Below are 19,733 nucleotides of genomic sequence, written 5' to 3'. Positions count from 1 at the left end.
CTTGTGTCTGATCAAAATCTATTCTATTTCATTCATTCATTCATTCATTCACTCAACAATGATTTAATGGGTAGCTATGTGCGTTAGACAGACACTGCTCTAGGTGGGGGAATAACAAAGTGTGTCCAATGCTCTTTCTGTGTCAAGGGTCTCAAGGTCTGGTTGAAAGACACAGCCATGTGTAGAGAGGACTTCAATATAATGTGTTGGGTTCTATAAGAAAAAAGTGTGCACAGAATATAAGACTGTGATGACTCCTTAGATTTGAAGAGTGAGGGAAAGGGAGAGATTTGGGGCTTGGTGGTGCTCAGTAAGATGGGTTCAGCACAACCATGGAGCAGTGAGTTTGATGGAGAGGTTGGCAGTGACGAATGCCTTGTTTTCTTCTAAAAATTATGGCTATTGATTTTTAAAATTGCAAAGACAACTCATGACTACACTAAATCTGTTTTTGAAAGCGTAGAGACCGGGTGTAGCTTGTGTAATTCCAAGACTTCTTACCCAGTCAGGTATAGAACACAGCTGGAACTCAGTGAGATTTAAAGCAAGTTTTGGGCGGGTTTAGTCTTCCGTGGGTTTAGAATAATCTGCAACCCTGGCTACCCATGGAGTAGGAAGGTGAAAACCTAAAAAACCTAGGAAGCTTTACAAAATCCTCATAGCCTGTCTCGCCGCTGAACATTCTGCTGCTGCCGGTCTGCTGGTCTGGAGCACGTGTGTGAGTGTGAGTGTGTGAGAATGTATGTGTGTGGGAGTGTGTATGTGTGTGTACATGTATAAGTGTGTGTGCATGCATGTCTAAGTGAGTGTGCACATGTGAATGTGTATAACTATATGCGTATGAGTGTGTATGTGTGTGCGTATATTTGAGTACGTGCATGTGTGTATATGTGAGTATGTGTGTATAGGTGTGAGTGTGTCTGTATGTATATGTGTGTGAGTATATGTGTATGTTTGAGGGTGTATGTGTGCATGCATGTGAGTGAGTACACATGAGCTGTATGTGTGAGCGTGTATATGTGTGGACACATGCATGTGTGCCTAAGCGAGCATGTGTGTGTGCGTGTGTGTGTGTGTAGGAGCATGTGTGTGCATATGCATATGTATATGTGAGTGTGTGCGCGTGTGACTATGCATGCGTGTACTCCCCGAGTGCTTCCAGCGCCAGCCAGGGTTGAGCTTTGCACACTCATAGAAGCCGCAGCCCCTGCCTCCTCTAGACACCAACCTAATCAAAGCTTTCCTCTTGGAGAGAAAATCCTCCAGAGGGGCGGACTGCTTGGTAATCAGCCCCCACAGGGACCTGGTAAGAACCATCTTGCAAACACTCCGGATGCCAGGCCACCAGCGGCGTGGGGAAACTGCCCGAGCCGAGGAGCAGCCTCCGTGTCCCCGAGTTAGGGACGGATAAAGAACATCAGGCTGGCCCAGACCTGCTGAGTTAGACTCTGCATCTCGCAGGGTCCACGAGAGACCTGCGGGCACTCTCCAGTCTGCGGGCCCGCCTCCAACACACTCAGCCTCTTATAAGACTCCCTAAGAGGGCACCTCAGGGAAGTATTCCAAAAATATGGACAGCTCTAGAAGATATCCCGGCCGAGTTATTTATAATCATAGAACAATGGAAGATGGGGAATGCAGAGGCACAGAGAAGCAAACTGTGATATTTCCATTCAGGGGACTGTGACGCATCCAGGAAAACCACAGCTCACACGGCGCGACAGACAATCCTCACGGTACCATGTTAAGGGGAAAAAGCTGGACCTCAAATTGTAGGTTCAAGATAATCGTGGCCACAGCGTGTAAAAATGGTTAAACTGTAGCTTTACTAAATTATCTCTGACAATGTATCTTTTTTTTTTTTTTTTTTTTTAGAGAGAGACAGAGAGAATAAGTGGGGTTGGGGAGGGAAGAGGGAGAAAAATCTTCAGTAGGCTCCACGCCCAGTGCCGGGTTGGATCCCATGGCCCTGAGATCATGACCTGAGCCTAAATCAAGAGTCAGATGCTTAACTGATGGAGCCACCCAGGTGCCCCCATAATGTGTCTTCTTAAAAGGGATCCCCCAGGCACAAACATGAGCTTGTGCCAAAGTAAGAATATTTCCAACAACCAAGTTAAGTGAAAGGGGTTGGGTTTTTTTTGTTTGTTTGTTTTTTCCTTTTTAAACAATATTAAATCAGGTTTATCTCAGGAATAAAAATGAAGCACTTAAACATTTTTGAACAATAATTAGCACTTAAATAAACAGCAGAGCAGTGCCCATGCATATTAAATATTCCATTTAAAAGAAGAATATGTAAGGAGCTTCACTGTCCAGGCCTGTTTTACATTTTTGCTACGATTGGAAGGTTTTTTAAGTGACTTAAGGGCACTCGAGAGTGGTCCCATTTGGCCTCCATCCTAGCAAGCACAATGGGTTCTTAATTTCCCGTCCTTACCCACATTGCTCTGCTTCTTCTATCCATTTACACCCTCCTCTGAGGTAGCAGAATGGGAGGGGGAGGCTGGACAGTTGGCTCTGGTGGGTACTGGCCTCATCCTGAATTCTTAAGGAGGAGTAATGGAATTCACTCAAACCAGACAGCTTAGCAAGTCTATCTGGCTAATTATGCTGAATGTGGGAGCATAAAAGAACTGTCCTGGGGCTGTGTAGGGTTATGGATGAAAGTCTCCAAGATTTCAGAGAGGCAGCCTTAAGTGTTGCCAAACTGGCATCTCTTGGGAAAAGAAACACAACCAAAAAGAGGACGTCCACGAGTACAAGGCAGATGAGGGCAGGAATTTGTCTGTGTCCCCGTAAAACAAATTTATTCGGAGACTTTAGGACAGACAAATCCCAGCTCAAGCAGCCACCTGAGCCTCGAGGCACAACACGGGCAAGGGAAGGGGCAGCTGAAAACCCTCCAAGGTCAAGACCTGGGGCAGGTAGCTCAAGGCCAGGCCCTCAGGCTGCACTAGATCACCTCCTGGTCCCCCTGGAACTCGAATTTGGCCAGCTTTGGCAGCCATGGACTGGCACTCATTCTTTGGAGAGCAGGTAAAAGGTACTCTCCCTCATGCCCTGGGACCCACGCCGCAGCCCTCCAAAGTGTGGGAGTGTCTGCTGCTTTGAAAAGGAGCAGGGACTCACAGGCATTTTTAAAGGCTGGGTTTGACCGTCCAGATCCTGCGGGCACCCAACAGCAGCTGCTTTTCTCCATATTCTATTGGGCCTTTGGGCAACACTTTTAAAGCAGCACTTTATCTAGGTGACTTTTCTAGGGGACACGACAGGCTCCAAATTCATGCTAAACCTCATGCTTGTTACTTTCTCAGTGGCATTCACGTTGAGCCAGCAGAACGTCCTTTGGCAAAGGGCTTTGGAGGCTCTGCCTTGTGGCCTGGAAGGCACATGGGAGCCACGGACACCATGGGCACTTTGCATTTCTGCTTTCCCGAATACTGTCCGAATTAGAACTAGGCTCTGCCAAACCGCACTGAATTCATACGATCCCACATTTTGTTTTGCCGCCTCCTCCCGTGAGGCTGGGGGTTTGGGACCAGCCTGTAATCTCCCGAGATCCTGGGGCTCACCGGGGCTCAGATTCGATTCAACTGGGAAAGAAAGAAAACAGGTAAGTCTTTAAAGGCTTTCCAAGGCGAGCCAAGCGACACCCTATTCTCTTCTCAAAGAAACATGCACTTGTGACCCTGCAGAGCTGAAAAACCTTTTATGCTCATGTAGATCAGGTGAGACCCGATTCATTCCACCGGCCTCTCCCCTTAAACACAGCCCCCCCCCCCACCCTTCCAGCATGATTAAGAAACGGAACTGAGAGCAGAGCAGTCAAGGAGGAGGACATTTCAGAAGATGAAGATCATAAAATAGGGGAAATGTGTTCCTATTGTGCTAACATCATGAACAACAGATATATGATTAGAGCACTCCCAAGCCAGTGGGCAAGAGGGTGCTGGGATTCTAGCTGTCCCTGGGGCTCCAAACTCGTTCATTTGTTCTCCAGAGTGTGAAACACACACAAGCTCTCACAGTGATCTATGAGGAAGCGAATATGCCCCTTGCTTTCAGAGCCGGTAGCAAGTTGTCTGAACTAGAAACAGCTGATTGTAAATATTTATATGTTGATCTGGCTGTGAAAAGCAAAAATGTTCTTGGAGCCTGTAAACTAGGAAGCAGATGAAGGAGGATGATTTCCCCACCCTGTTTCTGGCACTTTCAGCCGCACTCCTGGCACGGTCCTCAACGAGAGGAGATAAGCAAAGCATCACAATACAACTCCTGGCCCAGGACATCTCAAGTCGCCTCCCCTGTACAGGGCTCTCTGCCTGCCTGGGGATTCTGAAAGGGAATCACTGGTTCTTCTCCCAGGCTTCATAGACCAATTGCCACAGGTTGATAACTCTCTCTTTGCAAATTAAGTTCTATTTATGGCGCTAGCTTAGTTGAGATAATGTGGTTTCCCTCCCCACCCAATCCCCTCAATTGACTTTTTTTTTTTTTAAAGATTTTATTTATTTATTCGACAGAGAGAAATCACAAGTAGGCAGAGAGGCAGGCAGAGAGACAGGAGGAAGCAGGCTCCCTGCTGAGCAGAAAGCCCGGTGCGGGGCTCGAACCCAGGACCTGGGATCATGACCTGAGCCGAAGGCAGCGGCTTAACCCACTGAGCCACCCAGGCGCCCCTCCTCAATTGACTTTTAAAGCAAGTTGAAGACTTTCAGACCCCAATGATTGCCAGAAATAAGAAAATTGGCATGCACAAACACAAAGATTTCAAAATAAAATGAGGTAAGAATTGGGGGAACAGATTCTGCTTTGCGTGTTGTGTTTTTCACTTTTGCTAATTTTAATGAATTTCCCAGGCAAACTGATCATTCCTGGCGCCAAAAATGGAATTGTACCCTGATAAAGTAATCTGTACAAATTTTCCATTTTATGATGCTCAAACAGCTAGAATTTTCTTCTCCAAGAGGGAGAAGGGCAATACCAGATGGCTGAATAAATCTTAATACTGAATGGGGTTTTGAGAACATCAGTGCATCTCTACAAGACCATCCAAAACCAGGACATGGGAACGAGCATGTCTGGTCGATACCTGGACATTTCTCATCACGGTTCTGTCATGAACTGAATACATGACATCGGGCAAGTCACTTTCCCTCTCTGGGCCACAGTTTGGTCTATAAATTGAGAAACTGAACCATGGGTGCCACCAAGTCATGCCCACGGAGGTCAGGCAGATAGGGAACAGGAATAAAGTAACTGGTATTAGAGGCAACTTTTTGCAGCAGAAAACCCTTCTGGGTCTATCTTTTATTATTCCACTATTGTTAGGCACTCAGATAAGAAACACTTCACTTTCTGAAAAAAAATCAATGGCTTATTTGTGATGGTAAATGATAACTAACACCTGACCCCACGGTGGGACAACAGCTGGGAATGGGGAGGACTGGGGAGCACCTGCCTATTTAAAGATGCAACCTTGCCATGTACGATGCACCTGCTTTAAAAATGCAGCTGGTGGGGCGCCTGGGTGGCTCAGTGGGTTAAGCCGCTGCCTTCGGCTCAGGTCATGATCCCAGGTCCTGGGTTCGAGCCCCGCACCGGGCTTTCTGCTCAGCAGGGAGCCTGCTTCCTCCTCTCTCTCTGCCTGCCTCTCTGCCTACTTGTGATTTCTCTCTGTCGAATAAATAAATAAAAATCTTTAAAAAAAAAAAAGAATAAAAATGCAGCTGGTGTCTGCCATGTAGAAATGTGGGCTCTGTGGTCCTAGAAGTTTTGATCTTCTGCAAAGGAAGGAAATCCCAATGTGTGCAGTAAATGTCTCCATTTTAACATATTAACAGCTCATCAAAAATTAAGTGCAGACCAAACGAAGCTTATCTATGAGCCAACAGGGCTGGATCTGCGGACTGCCAATTTGACCGGTCACCTGACCCCCATCTTTCAGTGTCATCTGGTTAAATCCCCCCTGTGCCTGAGCTGAAAATGACACGAGTCCATTTGTCCCTGCTCTCTACACTAAAGCAAAGAAGCACTTGAGCTTGGGATGATTTTGTTTAAACCAACAGCAACAGCAAATTAAGTGACACAGGAGAGTTGGGACTCAGGAATCCATTCAACAGCAGGGACGACGGACAGTCCCCAACTTAAAAGGGTGCAACTTACTTTTTTTTTTTTTTCTTTATAATGGTGAGAAAGCAACATGCATTCAAAAGAAACCACACTTCAATTTCTGAATTTTGTCCTTTTCCCATGTTTGTGACTTGTGATACGATCCTTTCTCATGATGCTGGGCAACACTGGCCGCAGCCCCTGGTCAGCCCCATGATCCCCAGGGCAAACCAGCACATTTACAGCCGTTCTGTTCTTCACTTTCAGATCAGTGTTCAATAAGTCACAGGAGATATTCAATACTTGATTATAAAACAAGCTTTGTGTTAGATGATTTTTCCCAGCTGTATGAGCATGGTCAAGGGGGGGCCAGGCTAAGCTATGAAGTGTAGTAGCTTAGATGTGTTAAATGCATTTCTCAACTTATGGTATTTTCAACTTACCATGGATTTATTGAGTTGTAACCCTGTCAGAAGTTGAGGAAAATCTGTATTGTGTGCTGTTGGGGAGCGTGGGCTTTTGAGGCAAACCCGTGTGGACTCAGCTCTGCCACCTAACTCCCATAAAAGCTCACCCTCTTGGGGTCTCAGTTTCCTTATTTGTGCAATAGGGTTACTAGCACTTGCCTTACAAAATTATCTTGCAAGTTAGTTCATGAGGAATTGTAAAATGCTTCGCTTAGTGCTTGGCACCAAGTGATCATTGTCTAACCCATAGCCTTGGTTCCGTAAAGTTCCATTCTGCAAGAAAAGCCTTCACAAAGTCTACTCTTGTAATCTGTAGTTCTCCAGTTATATAAGTGCATGCTTGCTCTGAGAGACTTCTAGAGCTAGGTATCAGGCTGATACAATTCTTCATCCCCCAAGGCTCTCAGTAGATATAAAATGATCCTAGCCAGTAAAATGAATAGATTTGAAGACTCAAGGAGATGAGTCAGGGGATATATCTTTCTGATCCCACTTTGCAGGATGCCTGAAGCTCTCGGGTGAGAGGTCAGAGAGCCAGGAGGCTGTGCGTGTGCTAAGTGACCCATCACAGAGCTTTTCTCCCAGGACTCCCTAGGAACAAGCTTCATTGTGTCGGAACCTACTTTGATGTCCCTTGGCCCCCAATGCCTTAATGTGACTAGTTTCTCCTCCATAGTTTTGATGTCATCGTTTCTTAATTCACAGTTCAGCGTAGCCAAGATGCTTGTTCTGTTTTCTATGACAAGCTAGACTCATTAATACTCTAAGATATTGGTTAAGAGATTTTACTTAAAAAAAAAAAAAAAGATGAACGTAGATTGCTACAAATCCTAGGGAGAATGTGGATCTACAGTGCATCTGTAGCCTAAAACCATTCAGTGGAATTTAAGGAATGACAGCTATTTATTTATTCTGTATAAAATTATCAACAGAAGATCATTAACATTGGATTTCACTACCCAAACAGGGTTACAATTTCAAGGGTCAATTTTGATGAAACCTACAGAGCAGACTCAGTATCCACAGTGATTTTTTTTTTTAAGATTTTGTTTATTTTATTTGACAGACAGAGATCACAAGTAGGCAGAGAGGCGGGCAGAGAGGGAGAAGGGGAAGCAGGCTCCCTGCTGGGCAGATAGCCCGATGCAGGGCTCCATTCCAGGACCCTGAGATCATGAACTGAGCCGAAGGCAGCAGCTCAACCCACTGAGCCACCCAGGCGCCCCACCACAGTGATTTTTAAAAAGTGGCCTGCTTTCTCTCCAGTTTAGGAGCAATGAGATTGTTTTGGCTCAGATGAAGGAGGCAAAAAGTCTACCTTTGGTGGGAGAAAGAGAATTGTCAAAATCCTTGAAATCTTTTTAATCTTACATCAATCAATGATTCTTCTAAAATTTCTTTTAAGGCCAAGAGTTCATCACAATCAATATAATTCAATAACCCCAAAAGTGTCAACTAATTCAACTAGACAATTGAAGGGAAAGGATTTAGGTCCTGATTTATCTTGGTAAGCATCTACACATAATTCCTTTTCTTTGTTTGTATAACCAGGCAGACCTAGATCCCACTACACTATAACCTCCATGAGGGCAGGACTTACACTACCTTCTTCACCCTTGGATCTGTACAGTCCTACACAGGGACTGGCCCCAATAAATATGTGTTGAATGGAGGGAGGACTTAGCACAAAGGTATATTATTGTCACACATTCCTTCGTTCACTCTCTCAACACCTATTTACCGATGGCCTCAAGGAACCTCGGACTTTGCTGGACCACAGTGATGGGAAAATGCATGAGACTCCGTTCCTGCCATGGAGGAGTTTTGTTTGGAGGGAAAAATGGGGAAACAAGGGAAGCTCCATGGAGGAAATAAAATTGGAGGCTGGCAGACAGACAGAAGGAAGGGCTTCTGCAAAACCACCTCAGTTATCTGGGATCCAGGGGCTAATATCATTCAACCCAGTCACTGAACTGCCCGTGAGTCTACGCATGGTCACAGTGGCTATGTCAGCCTCAGGAAGAATGACTTACTCCAGTACCATCAGCTTTAAGATTTAGTAAGAATTGGTGTGCTGGTGAGAAACTGAAAGCCATCTGTTAGACCGAAGGAGATTAGGTAGATTCTAAGCTGCTTTGGGAAGGCAGGCTGAGCCTGGGACTGTTGAAGTCAGCACCACCTGACTGTCTGCTCCAGAGGGATGGAGAGAACCACCTTGACCCACTACAAGAGGCCAGCTGGCCACACAGACCTGTTGGATACAACTCCAGAGATGCGACATGAATTGAGAACCTACAGCTAGTCAGAGATGGAGTGAAGATCTAAGCACAGGTGAGAAGAGCTCTGTAGCACAGCTGGGTGCACTTACGTATGCGTCCTGACCCCACTACCTGCCACCTGTGTGACCTAGGGTAAGGTGCTTAACTTCTAAAACTCAGGCTCACCATCTGTAAAATGGACAAGTCAGCAGCTGTCCAACAGAGTGATTATAAGAACCAATCACAGCGTGTCCACGAGACGCTGGACAAACTGCATGGCCGGCATGAGGCTCTTGGTGATTGTCTGATCCCTTTGCCCCTCCCTCCTCCTTCCTACTCATGCTCTTTCTCAAAAGGATGCTGCCTCCCAAGTGAATCTGCAAGTGTGGAAGAGGAAACAAAGCAGATGCATGTACCAAGATAACAAGGATGTGAACCCCGTGGCACCAGGATGGCTCCATGACAAAGACGGTGTCTTCATCCTCTGCTATTATATGACTCACACCAAGGACAGTGCCAAACAAGTCATGGGTGCTCAAAAAATACAAGTGAATGAACACATTAATGAAAGGAAGGAACGGTAGGATAATACGGAAGCCAGATCAGGGGGCTCTATGCCAGCACAGTGTTGAGCATCCCTTCTCTGCCTAGCTAACTCCTACTCACTCTTCAGGTCTTAGCTTAAATGTCACTTCCTCAAGGCCCTCCCTGGCACCCCCCATCAGGTGTATTGGGCTCTTACTATATCTTGCACTGGTCCTTCATAACACTTAACACCACACTCTTCTTTTTATGTGATTGCCTAGCATCTACCTTCCTTCTACTGGATTCTGAAGCTCTCTGGGGGCAGAGGCTGTGCTCCCTGTGCCTGCACTCACTAGGTGCTCAATAAGTGTGCACAGAGAATAAATGGCTGCAGTTCTGACAAGCAGGGAAGGTTTCACTAAAGAAGGAGGAGGCAAGGATGCACCCAATGATGGAGAAGGGGTAGAGTCAGGCACTGGCTCAGAATAACATATGTGAGGGAGACAAGCTGGGGGGGGTTCATGCAATTCTTCCTTGCCATATCCCACCCTCCAGATATATACATAGTCAGTCTCTCTCTGTCTCTCACACACTTCCTACAAGGTTCTTCCTACAAGGATAACCCCAGAATCCTCCTGGAGCCTTCTGAACAGAAGTCCCTCTGTTCCCCAGGGACAGACAGCCACCCGCCCCCCACCCCAGATATCTGGGCTAGATTCCAGGGAACAACGAGAGATGCTCACAGCGTTCTCAGATGAAGTGAAGCTATAGAAAGGGAAGCAACACAAGATTCCAAGTGTCTGAACGGCAGACAGGTGGAGCAGTGTTTCAGTAAAGTAGAAAGGAAGGAAAGAGGACCCCGAGCTGACTTGAGCAGGTTCCAAGAATGTTCTGTCAGGACGGCAAGACCATCGGGTGCGGAGGGACTCCACCCGCCAGGCACTGTGCTAGATTTCATTACCTGGCCTTACTTCATCCTTGGGACAACACAGTGACATAGGCATTAGGCCCATTTTACGGATGAGAAATGGAGGCCCAGACAGGTCCAATTACTAACTGAAGGTTAATACAGCCCTTAAAATGGGTGAATTATTTCTTTTGATGGGGAGGGGCAGAGGAGAGGGAGAAAGAATCTTGAGCAGGCTCCACACCCAGGGCAGAGCCCAATACAGGACTCAAACTCAAAGCCCTGAGAGCATGACCTGAGCCAAACTCAAGAGTCAGGTGATTAACCAACTGAGCCACCTGGGCACCCAATAGTGAATTATTTCTACATGGAGCAAGAAATCACAATCTTCTTCGCATGACTACAGTTACGGCAGTGCTAACTGCTTATCTGTTTTGATACCCCCGGGAGGCATGTACATTTCAGGGTCACCACCAAAGCCAGAGGACGCAGCATACCGCCTGGCAAGAAAAGTAATCAACACATGGTAACCAAATGAATATATAAATGGTAGAGACCATTTATTCATTTCACAAACTTAACTGTACTCTATCAAGTACCCCGGCAACAGGCCAAGGTCCTCGGGGTCAGAAAAATATTACGGCCATGAAAGGTCATGTCCTTCCTCCCCTATTTCTAGGCAGGGAGATACTTAAACTTCCTGAGCCAGACGAGATTCCCATCCCATGATAGAAATGAGAGTACTGTCTTGTTTGAGGAAGAGCAATGGGGAAAAGGAATCAAAAAGCTCATAATTAGTCTGAAAGCAAATGTCAGAGACAGAAAATGCAAACAGAAGAGGGGAAGACTGGGAGATCCTTGTGTAACCCCAGTCCTGCATCTTCAAATAGGATTCTGTTCTGAGAAAAAGAACCCACGACCAGCTCAGGCACAATGCACAAGAAGTGGGGGTGGGGGGTGGGGGGTGGGGCGGAGGGAGCTCCAGTGGCTGGGAGGAAAGGGACTCTGGGGGAAGAAGGTCCTTTTGTTAGTCCTCAGAGGCACCATCCTGGGAACAGGGGAAACAGCAGAGAAGGAGTAAGGATTTTTAAATGACAGAAGTCACTCTGGCTCCCCCACCCCTCCCCCCACCACACACCCTACTCTGCTTGATGACAAAGCCTTGTTAGGAGTTGTAAAACGGTGCTCATCACCCCAGACAGAGCTCTGAAGAGTCACCAAGATGGGAAGTGGTTTTGCATGCCAGAGCACCCGGACCTATAGAAGGCCCAAGTTGCCAAGACAACTTTTGCTTTTTTTTACTGTGATTATATGCCACGATGATCTGAAACATAAATATAAAAATATGCCCTCAAAATGGGGAAATTACCTTTTTCCATAACACCATCAGGGAAGCTGATAAAAGCACGGGCCAGCTTCAGATCAAGATAACATTTTAATGAAAAGTAATTTTAGTTTGCCTCCAAAGGCCTTAGCGGAACATAAATTTGATGGTGAAATTTCAGTAGCCAGGCACACGCTGGAGAAGCAACTAAAAAGGCAGTCGCCATAACTATGCCCAGTGTGTTCACTGGATATCAGCCTCTCCGTGGGGTGCATGAACTTCAGGAGAAGCCTTGGAAGTCTTAACGATGGCTACTGCCCAGCTATCTGTCAAGGACATGACCTTTTGTGAGTTGTTACACTACCTGCAGTTGTTAGGGGAAAACTGCCTTCTAACCCGCCCCCAGCACTAGCCCGGATCGGGGATCTCAGCTCACACAAGAGGAGAACATGTGAGATGACAGACTATGTATATATTGGTCTTTGCCCCTGGTTCCTGGCACAGAGCTCCTAAAGCCCTTATAAACTCCCAGGTGATAAGGCCTAGGAGCATCTCTTGTTCTAGTGCGGTGGCTCTGGGTGGGTTCCTGGATGGGCACTGGTCACCAGAAAGACCAAGCCATGAAAAGAAGCTTGGGACCTTCAGCTCCACCTGCCATTCTCCAGCAAGGAGAGAAGGGCTGGAAACAGAGTCGGTGATCGATCATGCCTATATGATCAAGCCTCCATGAAAATCCCCCCAAACTATGGGGTTCAGGGAGCTTCCAGGCTGGTGAACCTACCAGGAGGATGACCCCAACTCCATGTAGACAGAAGCTCCCGGGCCTTATCTCTGATCTCAGAAGACCTTCCTTAAGACAACATCCAAGTGGCAACTTGCTCTACACGGCAAACTGAATCCCACCTGCGGGGCTCTTCTGAATCCTTCGTTCCGAGACAACCCAAAATAGAAGAAAAGTAGAACTCTTCCAGGTGTTATACGATCTGGGTTCCGGGTCAGAGTGGGGGCCCCACCAGCAGTCTTACTAGTTGCCAAATGGGGACAATGATCTGTCTCACCCAAGTCTCAAAACACGATTTTTGTGAAAGTACTTGGTAAACAGAAATCCACTGTACAAAGGAAAGGTGGCATTAGAGACGCTGGGAAACCGATAAGAAACGCCACAGCCGGCCTCAAACCCAGATCTGTCTGCTTCTCCACCCCGAATGAGTCTCCTTCCCAAGCACAGAAAAGAGCTGACACATCCCCAACCCAGGATTTCATTGCTGATGGAAGTAACTAAATGCGGAGTGAAATACAAAAGCAAGCAGCAATCTTTTCCACTTATCACTGAACTGACACGCAGAGAAGAATTAATGAAAGCAAGTTCCCTCAAAATGAAAGGAAAGCGTCGGTCTTAGATACAGGGAAACGGCCAAGTCAGACTGTGCCCTGAGTGTGTTCACAGAAACCTGCAGACCTTGAGCCCCTACCTTGAGGTTGCCATGAGGCCGAGGGGTGAAGAGACACAGACCCAGGCTTAACCCAGCTGGCGAGTCTAACAGGAGACCCCAGAATAAAGCTTACTCAGAGTAAAGAAGGGGGAAACAATAAGGAGCCTTGCCTGTCTCCATCTTTGCGCTGTGTGGAGACCTCACAACCGTGACACGCCTCTCGCAGGATTTTGGTGTCCAATTTGTGCTTCTCGTATGGTCCCCACACAACGTAATGGGCAGAATTAAGTCTGGATGGACCCGGAGCAGGTAGTGATCTCTGGAAAAATTCGCCTTCAATCCAGACATAAAAAATATTCCCCCAAACAAAGTTTTAGGAATAAATTAAAAGCCCAGTTAATGGGCGTCTGGAGGTCTCAGTCAGTTAAGCACCCAACTCTTGATTCTGGCTCAGGTCCTGATCTCACGGTCGTGAGACTGAGCCCTGCACGGGGCTCCCCACTCAGTGGGCGTCTGCTTGAGATTCTCTCTCCCCCTTTTCCCCACTGCCTGCTCTCTCTGCCTCAAATAAATTAAAAAAATAAAATCTTCAAAAAAAAAAACAAAAAACAAAAGAAAAAGCAAGAGTAAGAAAGCTCAAAACACAAAAGATTTCAGGGTATTTATAGGAAAAACAGACTCATAACAACTTCAGATATTATAAGGCATAGAATGTAAAATAATTATTTGCAATGTGTTTAAGGAAATTATAGGGAAGCCAGGAAAAGCGGGACAAAGAACATGTACTATATAAAAAAAATAATGAAGCAGATTTTTTTTAAAGAACCAAATAGAATTCTATAAATAAAAAAATAGAGTAATTGAACTTAAAAACTTGATAGATTAAAGAAGCATGTGAGACAATGCTGAATAGAGAATGAATAAGTTGGAGAACAGATTCAATTTTTTCCAGAATGCAGTTAGAAGATGGGGGTGGGGGTGGGGTGCAGAATTCGCAGGACAGGTTACGTGATGTGGATAATACGGTGAGAAAATCGGACTGTGGCTCCAAAGTAGAGGAGATGATGATAGAAAATAGGGAGGAGCAATGTTCAAGAGACAACAGCTGGAGCCTCTCAGAAAATTGACAGACACAAACCTGAGATTTAGGGAGCCCAGTGAATCTTGCACAAGATATGTGAAAGGAAACCCATGCCAAGACACATAATAATGAAACTTTATGACACACAAGAAAAGCAAGATGGTAAAAGGACCTGGGATGGAAAAACACAGTATTAACAAAGGAACAACAGTCAGACTTACAACTGAACGCCAAAAACACCAAAAAAAATTGAAGCAAGAGAACAGTGAAATACAATCGTCCGAGTTCAGAGAGACAGTAACTGCCAAATTAGAACTCCACAGTAAAGCCATCTGCCAAGCATGAGGTCAAACAAAGGAAATTTAGAAAAATCAAAAACAAGGCATTTATCTAAAAAAAGAATACCAAAGAAGGAAATGTAATGGCTCTGTTTGAGGCAGAAGGTGGACGGGCTAAGGTAGACAAGGGATGATAAGCAGAAGTATCGGTACACACACGGGTCACACGCACACAGGTTGTCTGCAGGTTACGCGCTCATGGGTTATATACAGGTTACACATGCATGGGTTGTACATGGCCCACACGTACCCAGGTTGTACATTGGTTACACGCTCATGGGTTGTACAAGGGTTATACACACATGGGTTGGTGGTTCTGTTGGGGGAGAGAGAGAAAGAACAAGGTTGGATGAAAACGCCAGAGATCTACCAGGTAAGTGAGAATGCAATTGTCAGAAAGCTTTCAGTGTCTCCATACTAAATGTTCAGAAGGGAAAACCAAAGATATTAAATGACTCAAGACTTGGTTAACTATGTGTGTTAAACTAGAGAATTGATAGAACCTCTGAAGAAAAGAGGAAAGTAATGAAATTATAACATAAAAAGTGTACAGGAAGGAAGGAGAAAACACTATGTAATGAATGATATAAATAAACCCTAACATAGGAGTAATGACAACAACTGTAAGTAAAATTAGCTCCCCAGCTAAAAGTTAAAAAAATACATACATAAAACTCAGAGCATAGGCATAGAATAGGAAAAGATGTAAAAAGTAAATATTAACCAAGAAAAAGCTGATTTCAATGGTAAAGTCTGATACTGTTTATTATAAAAACAACTTTAGAGATAAAGACAGTCATGGCTTAATTATAAAGGAAGAAGAAAGTAGAATAGGAAATAGGACAATTCTAAACTACGTATACACAGCACTTCAAAGTATACAAGCAAAAATATTCAAAATTATAAGACCCCAGAACTGTGACATTGACTCCGAGGGTAGAACTTTTTAATGCACATTTTTGTAATTAATGAATTAAGCATAAACAGAAAAATTAGACACATGAGATTTGGCTAGCACAACAAGCTTGGACATAGGTACAGCTTTAGATCTTGCAATTTTAAAATTTACATTCCTTTTTCAGCCATGTGAAATGAAAACAGACCATATGCTAAGCCACAAAGCTAGCCTCAAGATCAAAGGACTGGTAATTTTCAGATCCCATAATCCAATCACAATGCAATTAAACTATAAATTGTTTAAAAAATATAACAAGAAAAATATCATATGTTTAGGATTTTTTTTTAAAAAAGCCCTTGTAATCAACTTATGAGTCATAGAAAAAAAAATGAAAATTAGAAAATTTTCAAAAGTAAATTTAAGGAAAACTATGTATTAAAACTTACAGAATGTAGCTCAGCAAAATTTATGGGAAAATTCACAGCCTAAGTCACTTAAGTTAGAAAAGGAAGAAAGAACAGCAATGCATGAAATGTTAACTCAGTAAGTTAAAAGAAAAAAGAGCAGAATAAAATGAAAGTTGGAAGTGGGAAATACTAAAGATAGCAACAGGAATAATGAAAAGTAAAGCAAACACATAGCACAGAGGCTCATAGGAAAAGGGCATATTGAAAAGAGTAACAAATTAAACTGACAAGATAAACAAGAAAAGAATTCAGGGTAGAAGGAGAGAGAAGGCACATATAGCCAATATAAAAACTAGTAATACAGATATTATTTGAGAACAAGTGGATATTATGAAATACTTTGTATCAATACATTTGAAAGTTTATGTGAAAGGACTAAGCTAATCTAAAAATACATACAAATTACCAAAAATATCTCAAGAAAAAACAGGTAAAACACAAGAGCTTTATAACTGTAAATTGATTCAGTATTTTAAATTCTAGGACCAAATATTTTATGGGCCTACCTGTCAGACATTCCAAAAGGAAATAAATCATCTTACACAGACTCTTTACAAAGAATTAAACATAAGGGAAAACTCATTTTATGAAGCTTAACTGTGCTATTCAGATCTTCTATGTTTTCCCACTTATGTTTGACCTGTCAGTCACTGAAGTAAAGAATAAGGCTTCCAACAATTTTGGTGGATTTTATAGGTCCTGTCTTTCTTTTTTGTACTCCAGTCTGCTTTTGGTAACAGTGATTACAAAACCAGACAACTGCGGTACCAGAAATGAGAATTATTAACCAACATCACTCAGAACGTATTTACAAACGTCTTTAACAGAATATTATCAACCAAATCTAGCATTAAGAAAAAAGGGGAACACAGCTTAACCAAAATGGGTTAATTACAAGAATTAACACTTGTTTCATATTTTAATAATTAATGACTATAAATCACCACATTAGCAAACTAAAGGAGAAAAACACATAACTTGTTGATGCGCAAAATTCAAAACTCATCGCTACAAATCAGAAATAAAAGGAACCTGATAAAAAATGTCTACAAAAAGTCATACTTAGTGGTAAAATGTTTAAAACATCCCCTTTACATCAGTAATGGGACGTGGATGCTAGCTAATCCCCACTTCTAAAACACTATAGGGAAGTCCTAGCTGGTGAATATAAAAGAATGAAATAAAAACGGTTTAAGAATTAGAAAGGAAAAAATAAAACTGTCATTATTTGTAGGTAAATAGATTTTCTTTGTAGAAAACCCAAAATAATTTACATATAAGTAATCAGAATTACTAGGGGAGTTTGAAAGAATTTCTGCATTAAAATATCAATATACCAAAGTCAATTCTATTCCTGGATAACAGAAAACAATCAGATAGAAAACATAATTTAAAAAATAAAATTTACGGTAGCAATATGAATATAACTATCTACAATTAATGTGCTAAATGATGTGGAAATAAAACTACTCACAGACATTAAGATTGAAATACAATTATACCATGCACTTAGACAGGAAGGTATCACAGCTCCCCAGCTGAACCACAGATTCAATAAAATGTCAATCAAGGTCTCAATTAGGATTTTCATGCAACTTGACCAGCTGATTCTAAAATGCATATGGAAGAACAGATGGTTGAGAACAGCCAAAACACTACTGAAGAAGAACAAGGTCAGAGATGTGGTAGTCAATCCTCTAATTCTAGTGATTAAAGAATTATATTCCCCAACCCCCTTGAAATTAGATGTGGTCATGTGACCAGTTCTGCCAATGACATACAAGCAAAACTGACATGTGTCACTTCTAAGCATTTAAGACATGATCCTCCAAGCTCTATTCTCCCTTGTGGGAGCACATAGTGAGATGACAATAGTGTCTGGGCCCCTGAGTCACCACAGTTATACATGTCACATAAGCAAGACCCAATTTTCTTTTTTTTTTTTTTTTAAGAGAGAGTGTGCACATGAGTGGGGTGGGGAGGGGCAGAGGGAAAGAGAGAGAGAATCTCAAGCAGGCTCTACATCCAGCACAGAGCCACACATGGGGGCTCAATCTCACAACCCTGAGATCTGACCTGAGCTGAAATCAAGAGTCAGATGCTTAACTGACTGAGCACTCAGATGCCCCCCAGAAAACCTTTCTTTAAAAAGTTTTAAGCCACCGAAATTTACACTCAAAAGATAGCCCAATCTAGCCCAACCTGGGGATTTGCTCCACTAAATCTCACATTATTGTAATGCAGAGTGATTAGAACAATGTAGCATTGCTATAGAAATAAGCAAAAAAGATCCATGGGTCAGAACAGAGAGAGACAAGGAAAAGACCCATCCTTGTGTGGACAGGAAATTTGGCACAGGCTGGGTTATAGATCAGTGTAAGTCACTAACTAGCGCTGGGAAAATGGGTATCCATATGGAAAAAATAAAACTGAACCTCTATTGTAGAGCATACACCATACCCAGAAATCAATTCCAGATGGATTACAAACCTAAAAAAGACAACAAAATGGAAGGGCAATTAGAAGTTAGCAGAGTCTTGAGGTTGGGAGACGTATTTTGACAAAAACACCACAAGTACTAATCATAAAAAAAGGACTGATCAAACTGACTGCATTTATTATTGAGTATCTGGTTCCTCTAAAATCCTGCTTTGGATACTGGCTTGACCACCACTGTAAAGAACACTGAAAATATCTGAAGATGGTTTGCATAGGTCATGAGATGAACATGTACTCAAATGGAAAGGGAGACATTATTGACTGAATTTTCATCTTGAACACACACACAAGACACACACACACACATTGTCCAACCCAGAAGAATATGCGCGAAGGTGTTTTAATGTTGCTGACTTCTGGGAAGTAGTAACTTTCCATTGTATGCATGTACTACTTCTATAATAACAAAACAATTATTACAATGAATGAATTAATAGAAGAATGAACATACAAATTAAATCTGGGGGGCAAAACCAAACAAATAAACAAAAAGATCATGAAAAAGGTAGGCACAGAGAGGTAGAAGAGGTTTAACGCACAAATAACCAACAAAGAACTAATATCTAGATTATTTTTTCCAAAAAATTTATTTATTTCAGCGAAATAAAAGCAGGGAACCTAACTGAAAAATAGGCAAAATACAGGAGGAGTAACGTCTTATAAGGCGGAAATCTAAATTCCATTAAACTTAGAGGAAAAGATGGTCCAGCTCGATAGTCATCAGGAAGATATACATGGTAACCCCAGGGCTGTCGTCAGACCCCCACCCCCAGACCAGCAAAACCTACATTCTGATGGCCCCAAGTGCAGACAAGGCTGTGGGCGGAGGAACTCTCCTAACTTGCTGGTGAGATTATAAGAACAGCTTGACATTATTTCTTAAACTCAGAAGATGAGCAAATGCCCGGAAATCTTACTGCCAGAAATATATCTAAGAATTATTTTTGCAATAAGTGCACCAGGAGTTCATAACAACACTGTTCATAATTGGTACAAATTGGAGATGACCCAAGTGTCTGTTAACAGAATGATTTTTTTTTTCAAAAACTGAGATATTCACGCCCTGGAATATTACACAGCAATGACAATGAATGAACTTCTACCGTCTGCATTAATAAAGAGAAAGATCTCAAAAACAATGGTAAGCAAAAGAAACAAATCACAATAATGCATTCTATATGACTCCATTTATGTCAAGTTCAAGAACAGGCAAAACTAAGCAATATTTTTAGGGATGTGCATGTGTGTGCGCACGCACGCACGCGTGTCTGTGTGCGCGCATGTGTGTGTGTGTGTGTGTGTGCAAGACTACCTAGAAAAGAAATAACTTATTTTTAAAAACTCAAGATAATGGCAACAGTGGAAGAGAGAATAAGGCACCATGAAGGGTCCTACCAGAATTCTAAGAGTATTTTTCAATTC

General features: G+C 43.2%; 1 protein-coding gene across 3 annotated transcripts in view; it reads right to left on the bottom strand.

Annotated features, from left to right (window-relative positions):
- PLPP4 (phospholipid phosphatase 4) overlaps positions 1-19,733 on the bottom strand; it is an 89,820-nt gene that overhangs the window by 10,615 nt on the left and 59,472 nt on the right. The window lies entirely within an intron of this gene.

This window comes from Lutra lutra, chromosome 14 (genome assembly GCF_902655055.1).
Source record: "Lutra lutra chromosome 14, mLutLut1.2, whole genome shotgun sequence".
Lineage (NCBI taxonomy): Eukaryota > Metazoa > Chordata > Mammalia > Carnivora > Mustelidae > Lutra > Lutra lutra.
This window is presented reverse-complemented; position numbering and strand designations above follow the sequence as displayed.